Below are 7,746 nucleotides of genomic sequence, written 5' to 3'. Positions count from 1 at the left end.
CACTAAGTAATATACTATAAAATACCTAAAATATTGTTAAAAATCGCGGTTCATTGCGTCATTAACGCAGAAAATTAAAAATGTGTCAATCACACAATTATTAATATGGAAGAATACAATTTCAATAATTTGATTTCTTGGTCACTTACACCAGTTTGATTTTAACATCCAGAGTTACTGAGGTAATATCAATATTACTGTTATATAAATATCCGAGTTACAGACTTAGTAACATAAGCCAGTAATATTATTGAACTTTCTGCTCCGATAATAAGTTCTTTGTAAGAATGTCTCAGCTCACAAGATATCAATTTATATTGTTTTTTATTCTTTTGTGTTTCTTTGCAATGGTTAAAAAACAATAAGATCTTATTATTAAGCTTCTCTGCACACTTGATCGATGATGCCTTGATCAGTGCTAAGAACTGCCACACGAATCGGAGACCCAAAGCCACAGCGGCAGTAGAACAGTGGTGCCAACCCCGTTCCTTTATCGCCTGTCAGGCAACAATTAATACTCGGGAATATATTAACGGAAGTCGTTCTAGCGCTCTCGGCCTAATTTGAAATTGTAATCCTGGCCGCTTCCGGTTCCCCTCACCTGCCGCAGATGCACACCTTGCTCCTCTGGCTCAGTACTTACCGTCCTTACTTCCTCCGAGGTTAGAAAATTCTTCCAAGTGGTTTCTTAGTCACATGGCCAAACACTTTGCCTCCGATTCATAGTCTCAAAAGAATCTCCACAACCAGAGGGTGCCATTCAAAACATTAGGAAATAAATGCTTTAAAAAATATTTAAAAATGCACATATCTTATACTTCATGCCAATTCCTTGTTTTAGTTAATCACACAATTGAGCTTATTATGAATATGTTTTTTCAAACAATGTTCGATGTTCGAGTAAATGTTTTAAAAGAAAGTTAAGCCTGCATTTTATTATGGGATTTGGGAAGGTTTCAACTAGGAATAATCGCACCATAGTAGACCTTCATCGGTTACGGTATTGTCTCTGCGCAAAGTAAATATGCAGACTTTCTTCTGTATATATTGTACTTACTTACTACATTAAATTAGGGGGTAAGAAAAAGAATGTAATTTTGGAGACGAAACTAGAAAGGAAGGTTCTTATTATGGTTCCATGAACTCTTATTGGGGCATTCTAACGTCGTCGTCATACATCAAACAGTGCTCGTAATAATTGAATGTTTTAAAAGTAAGAGAAGAAAGGCTCTTGTGGTGAGTGTAAATAGCGGCTCTAATTCCGGATAAAATGGCGTAAATATATGCATAGATGTTTATTTATACTTGACGCAACGGTCCTATAAAAACCTAGACCTTTCTTATAAGCTTCCTTCCTCTCCAATCCCGGGCAAGCATCAGTCATGTTCTAATTTTCAATCTCTTCAAGATTTCCTCCACCTTGTTCAGCAACCTTCGAGCAGGTATTCGGGGATATTTCCCTAGAAATACGTGCCTCATGACTCAGCAATTTGATCTGGCTCCCTCTTACTATGACAAATGTGGTTTTTGGTACATCAAGAACAACTCTTGTCAGCATGGATACTCGATTGACCATGTTTCCTAACTGGCTATAGGTCCTACGTAAAATGCGGATGTAACCTTGCATCTAGGAACTAGAGGGTTTGGGTGGTTAGGGAGTTTATAATGAAAGGAGTGATATCTGGTTCGGGCTAGATCGGTTAAATAGGAAACATTAAGGTCCTTATATATGATTTTATTGGCGACAAATTAAGGAGCATTGAGGATTTTACGAAGGATTTTGGATTGTAAGGATTGGATACGAGAGGAATTCGAAGGTTTAGTGGAGTCTCAAAGCTCAACGCCATATGTCCAGATTGGTCTTATTACAGTCATATAGATCAGTTTTTTGTAATGAGTTGGAAGTTTAGACCGTTTTTCTAGTAAGTGCTGTAATAGTCGAAATCGACGCGCAGTTTCCTGTCTTTTCAGTCTTGTGTGAGGATTCCAGGTTAATCGCTTGTCCAGTTTAGTCCAAGGTTGCGGATCTGTTCGACAGGGGTATTCTTTTGTTTAAAAAAAAAAACATAGCTATCTTTTTTGTTTATTCATTGGGATAAAGGTATTGCACAGTTCTCTCGCTGGAGTCTGGACGAAATTGGTTTGAAGAATAATAAAATTGACACACCACTGACATTGATTTTCATAAAAAATAAATTATCAAATTTTATGGATAAAGAGAAATAATTAACTAACAAATAATCCTTACATATTTCACGAATAATTAAAATAATCGATTACGTTTAACTACCTGGTTAATAATTAACAACATAATAATTACTTCGTAATTTAAAAAAATTGAAATAATTGACAGAGAATTCGAACTATAAACATAAATTTAACTGCATTGAAATAATTCGAAATCGGTAGTTTCTATATAACAGTTAAGATTGTAATTAAAATATTTTTCTTTCTGATATAATTGCCATGCCGTAGACAGGGAGATCACATTATTTAACATTCAGCTTATATCCTCGGCTAAGTGCTTCATCCACAGGAGTCATAAATAAAATTCTCCATTACACTGTCAACCGCGCACATAGCAATTACAACTGATTCCATTATGCGGCGGTCTATTACCAACACCGATCTGGCAGCTCTGCATTTTTCCCTGTTCCGTTGTCCCAAAAAAAAAAAGAAAAAAAAAAAGAAACCGGTTTCGAATTAACGACTATTCGGTGACCGTCCGTCTGCCGTCGTCACTGCCACTTAACGGGGCTGTGATGGACACTTGTTAAGGATATCATGTAGTTATTTTGTTGAATTTTAATTATTTTTTTCGCATATTGTAACTGTTATTGGTATTATTGACTACATTAGAGGTCATAAGGATAGTACGTGCATATTATATTCAATATATTATATTTAAATTATATAATTGACATTAAATATTACACATAGGGAGGACGTTAAAAGTAGTATATGTCCAAAAGATTAAGTTTTTTACTCGCTTTTACCGTACTCCTAACATTATTCAGATTCATCCATCTGTAGCCGACGGAGTGAAAGACCTATACAACCTCGTTTCTACAGCGGCGTTCGAATCCGACCTCAGGGGTCGATTTTTATTTCGTGGCGGTCCCACAGAATGAAAACTTAACCCTCCCTTTCACCATGGTTAGTATATGGTGATAATCTGATATTACATTAATTAAATTTGATTAGCCCTCAATAGATGATAAGTCATAAATTCTACTATTAAAAAGAATCTTGTTAGGTCGAAACATAATGAATAAAATAATAAATTTGTGGTGAAATATTATCAGTCCATCTAAACTTAATACTATGCCATTCTTCATCTACAATCAACTTAATATAATATCGAAAAACTATTCTCTAGCGATTTTTGCAGTTTTTTTCTCGATTTGTTGTTTAAATGCATAGTTTTCTTTTTATTTAAATTAAAAATTAAAAAACAAATAGAGAAGATAGAAAAGGGAGGTGATAAATATAAGAATAAGCAGACCGCCAGATGTTATGTGGTGCCGATGTAAACAAATGTATCCAGTTTGCACTTACTAATAAAATTATTGGAAGTTAACTAATATAAAATAATGTATATATGTATATATACTTGACCGTAAAAATTGATATATAGGAAGATGGTCAGGGTTGCGGTCAAAGGAGAAACAAAAATAGTTTACAACTATTTATTTTCCTGTATAGGAAGATGGTCAGGGTTGCGGTCAAAGGAGAAACAAAACTAGTTTACAACTATTTATTTTACGACGTTTCGCTCCACTTTGTAGGGTTTCATCAGGGCTGTTCAAAGTAAAAGGGTAAACAGTCACTCTGTTCACCCTTTTGCTTTGAACAGCCCTGATGAAGCCCTACAAAGTGGGGCGAAACTTCGGAAAATAAATAGTTGTAAACTATTTTTGTTTCTCCTTTGACCGCAACCCTGACCATCTTCCTATATATAATATAAAATAACATTATATTTATATATAATTGTTATTAATATAAGTAACTATGGGGATTCAGTAATAATAATGTTTCGAAATCATGAAATACAATAGAGCAAGATAGTTAAACTTGATAACTTGCTGCTTCTATTAAATTATGTTAGATTAATGTAGAACTTGAATGTTATAAAATCCTGAAGACGAGGAAACAAGGGTTCATAATCTTGACCAAAAAAAAAATTATAAAATATGTTTTTTTTTACAAATCTATTAAAATTTATATATATGTATTTAAAAAAATAAAAAATAGTTTTAATGATAAAAAAAAATTAAACATTTTAAAATTTAAGGAATACAGTTGTAAATTAAAGGTACGGGGTGGCGGAGAGGCAAGGCAGTACGCTACTAGCTTCAAGGACCTGGGTTCGAATCCGGCTGTGGCAAATATTTATTTTCTCTTACACTGTAGCCGTGAGTCAACCCTGTGGGTGTTAGAGTCTTCCTGGGAACCATCTAGCCACATAAACTAGGCACTCTTTAGCGGTGAAAAATTTGGTTGAGTGTGAATTTAAAAAACTCACCTACCTGTATAACCGTTGTTCTAGAAACATTGCTTCCGTACAAAGTACTTGTAGCGGTTCATTTTATTATTATTTCAGTTTCAATTGAAATCTAATTTAACCTTATACTTCATTTCAACTAATCACTAATCTCACTAAAAATTGAAAATCCCCTTGATTTTATAGAAATATTATTATTCTTATTTTTATAATTTATATTTGATAAAACGATTTGTTATTTTTTATCTTTTGTAATTAAGGACTAAATTTACACACTTTGCAATATCTGTTAATGATAACTTTTTTGGCAGCATTAATATGTAGCAGCCTCAACGTAAACACTTAATAATAACAATAAAGTGTTTGCGAACCCGAAGGTTCGATGCCGATACTACCAATCACTCTCTCAGACCCAAATCTACTGAATCATTCTTAACGCAATCCTCCCATCTTCGGTCCACTCGTTGAACGATTATTCTTCGCGCCAGTGTAATTAGCATTTTATTTCATTGTTTATTAACATTCACATCCATAAAGAACAGTGGGAAGGATAATAATTTTGTAAATTCTAACTTATAAGTTTTTGGACAGAATGCGCAAGTTAAGTGATTTCGAAATTTAAAAATTACCAAAATTTCCCACTTTTAACCTCTCTTTTATTTCCCCCTCAATTTTTTTTAGTTACCATAGAACCTAAATACTTAAATTTATCTTCCTGTTCAAATATGTATAGTTCAAGCTATATCTATATATTTGAGATTGTTTCCATTTCTACTGCTAACCACATATGTATTTTGTTTTATGCGTATTAATTTCCAGAGCTAATTCCTCAACGTAAACGCTTAAAGGAATCTGAACTATACAACAGTTGGAAATATTACTGATCAGTGCATCGCATGTCGTACTGTCGCTTATCCATTTACCTTCCAACGCAACTGACGTTCTCTACATTTAAAATATGAAAGTAGAACAGAGGCGGTTGGATGATTTAGTTCCATCATGGCGCGATTATCGAACGTACAATCGATATGGAACAATGTTGCTCGGACAATAAATATAAAAAAGAAGAAGAAAGAACATTGTAGGTTTGATAATAATTATAAAGCTCGGAGGGACTTTGGAAGGATTGCGTGTGTCGGAAATGGCCGCTGGGGCTTACGTAAGCTCTGATAAGGCTACTTCTCGGCCCGCTTGTAAAGTCCCTAATTAATGCATGATAATTATGCAATATTCTCACAGCGGTGCCTTATGCCGGCTGTTTACATAGCAAAGAGGAAAAATATTATTTCTAAAAAAACATTATATTTTTCTAAACAGGGTTCCGTGACAATTGGTTCATAGTAAAAAGCTAATCTCACCATCTGCTCCCCCCTCCTATAGAAATATTGGGGGCAGATAGGATCTAAACGAGCCATCGGATAGACCTTCCGCCATTTAAACGGAAAACTAGCAACTGCGTTCCACCGCTAATTATATAAATAATTTCAATGATAAATTGCTCAAACTTGATTTTATTGAAGATAGGAGAAATGATGACGAATAATTTTTGTGCGTAACCAACTGAAATAAAACTATATGTGATGGAGATATGTTGAAATCGGTGTAAAAAGACTTTTTTTTTAGTAGTACCAGACCGGCCAGATGTGCCTTACATCGTTGAAATAACAGTTACATTTATTTTTTTTAACAGTTGATTATGGGGAGGTATAGTCATAAAATAAATACATAAAAATAATAATTCTTGATAACAGAGGAAATTAATATTAATAATAGCATTCTTTGACCCAACAAAACAAACAATTGCCTAATGGGGGGTGGGGCAAATTAATTTGAAAAAAGGCGAAAAAAAATTGAAGTTATATCAATAATAGGATTAATAACTACAGAATTTATAACGGGACATCCTACAGCAGCCTGGGCTTCAGTCTTCGGGTTGTGGTTGGGTTTCCCAAGTTGTAGGTCACTGCTTCTTCAACTGTCGGTAACTGGGAGTCGAACTTCATGAATTATTTTTTGATGCAATCCTCCATTGGTTCCATTTGCAATTGGGTGTAAAAAGCGTTGATTAATTGAACTTGGATAAGCTGGAGCGGTGAAAAGTGACCCACTTGCGCACGTGCCGTTGTTATGACAACTTAACACATAATGATCTTAACATAATGACATAAAAAGCTTGAAATTTTTGTGGGAAAATAATTTGTATTTTTGGATGTCTTTTTTAACTTATAAATGCTATATTTTCAGAATAAAAAAAATAATAGTGAGTATTTTGTAAATATTTAAATTTAAAATAAATTTGTGGTTTTTGACAAAATTATTTAACTATTGATAAAATGTGTTAATTACGTAAAATGTTACAGAAAAATGAAAAATCTCTCTTTTTTTTCTTTTATGACAGACCCTCATAATTACTTCACGACTTCACCAAGAGTGATTCCTCTGTTTTTTTATGATATGAAGTCCTCCCACTTATTCCTCGGTCATCCGCGTGGTCGTTTTCCTTTAGTCTTTGCTTACCATATATGTTTTGGTTGTCTATTTACAGGCCTTCTTTGCACATGGCCGGACCACATTAATTCTCTATGTATTCCTCACTTATATTCCATGCCCTATCTCTTCTCTTATTTCAAATCTACTCTTACCGAAACTTTCCTCGGGGATTTCATTGCAATGGCTTTTATGCGACTTTCGGATTCTTTAATACTAAACCAGATTTTAGCTTTTCCCGCTTATGACGTTACGAGGTTGGAGATACACACTTCGAGTAGTAAGTTGATGATACAAAAAACTTACTGAAGTGAAATTATATTTCCTTTAAAAATAATTTATTATTTTGGCCCTGCTCCATGAAAATATTTGCAAAATATGAGTCTGAAGAACGAAACATTTTAAACAGTAGTGTTTTGAAAGTCAGTTCATATTATATTAGGGGTTATAAAAGAAAATATAACCACAAGATTTACGGGTTATTTGTATTTGCATTGTAAAAGTGGATTTATACAGAAAATAACACCGCTGATAGAAAGTGATAATATCATTTTGATGTCTGTTATATAAAGTAGCCAAAAGTTAAATTTTACAAGTTAGCATCGCAATTTCTAACAAAAATGTTATTTGACTTCTTTCTCGATAGCTTTAAACTTGAACAACCCTGATGAAGCTCTGCAAAGTGGGGCGAAACGTAAACGTAACCCCTGACTATGTGTTTCATAATTTGAAATTATACGTTCAATTATTAATAT

General features: G+C 33.7%; 1 non-coding gene across 1 annotated transcript; it reads right to left on the bottom strand.

The window, feature by feature from the left end:
• Positions 1-881: 881 nt before the first annotated feature.
• LOC136795616 (U4 spliceosomal RNA) lies at positions 882-1,021 on the bottom strand. The gene has a single exon (XR_010843249.1). It is a non-coding gene; the product is annotated as a U4 spliceosomal RNA (small nuclear RNA).
• Positions 1,022-7,746: the final 6,725 nt, after the last annotated feature.

This window comes from Halyomorpha halys, unplaced genomic scaffold, assembly GCF_000696795.3.
Source record: "Halyomorpha halys isolate HHAL.00 unplaced genomic scaffold, Hhal_1.1 Scaffold281.1, whole genome shotgun sequence".
Lineage (NCBI taxonomy): Eukaryota > Metazoa > Arthropoda > Insecta > Hemiptera > Pentatomidae > Halyomorpha > Halyomorpha halys.
The sequence above is the reverse complement of the archived record's forward strand: the minus strand, read 5'-3'. Positions and strand labels throughout refer to the sequence as shown.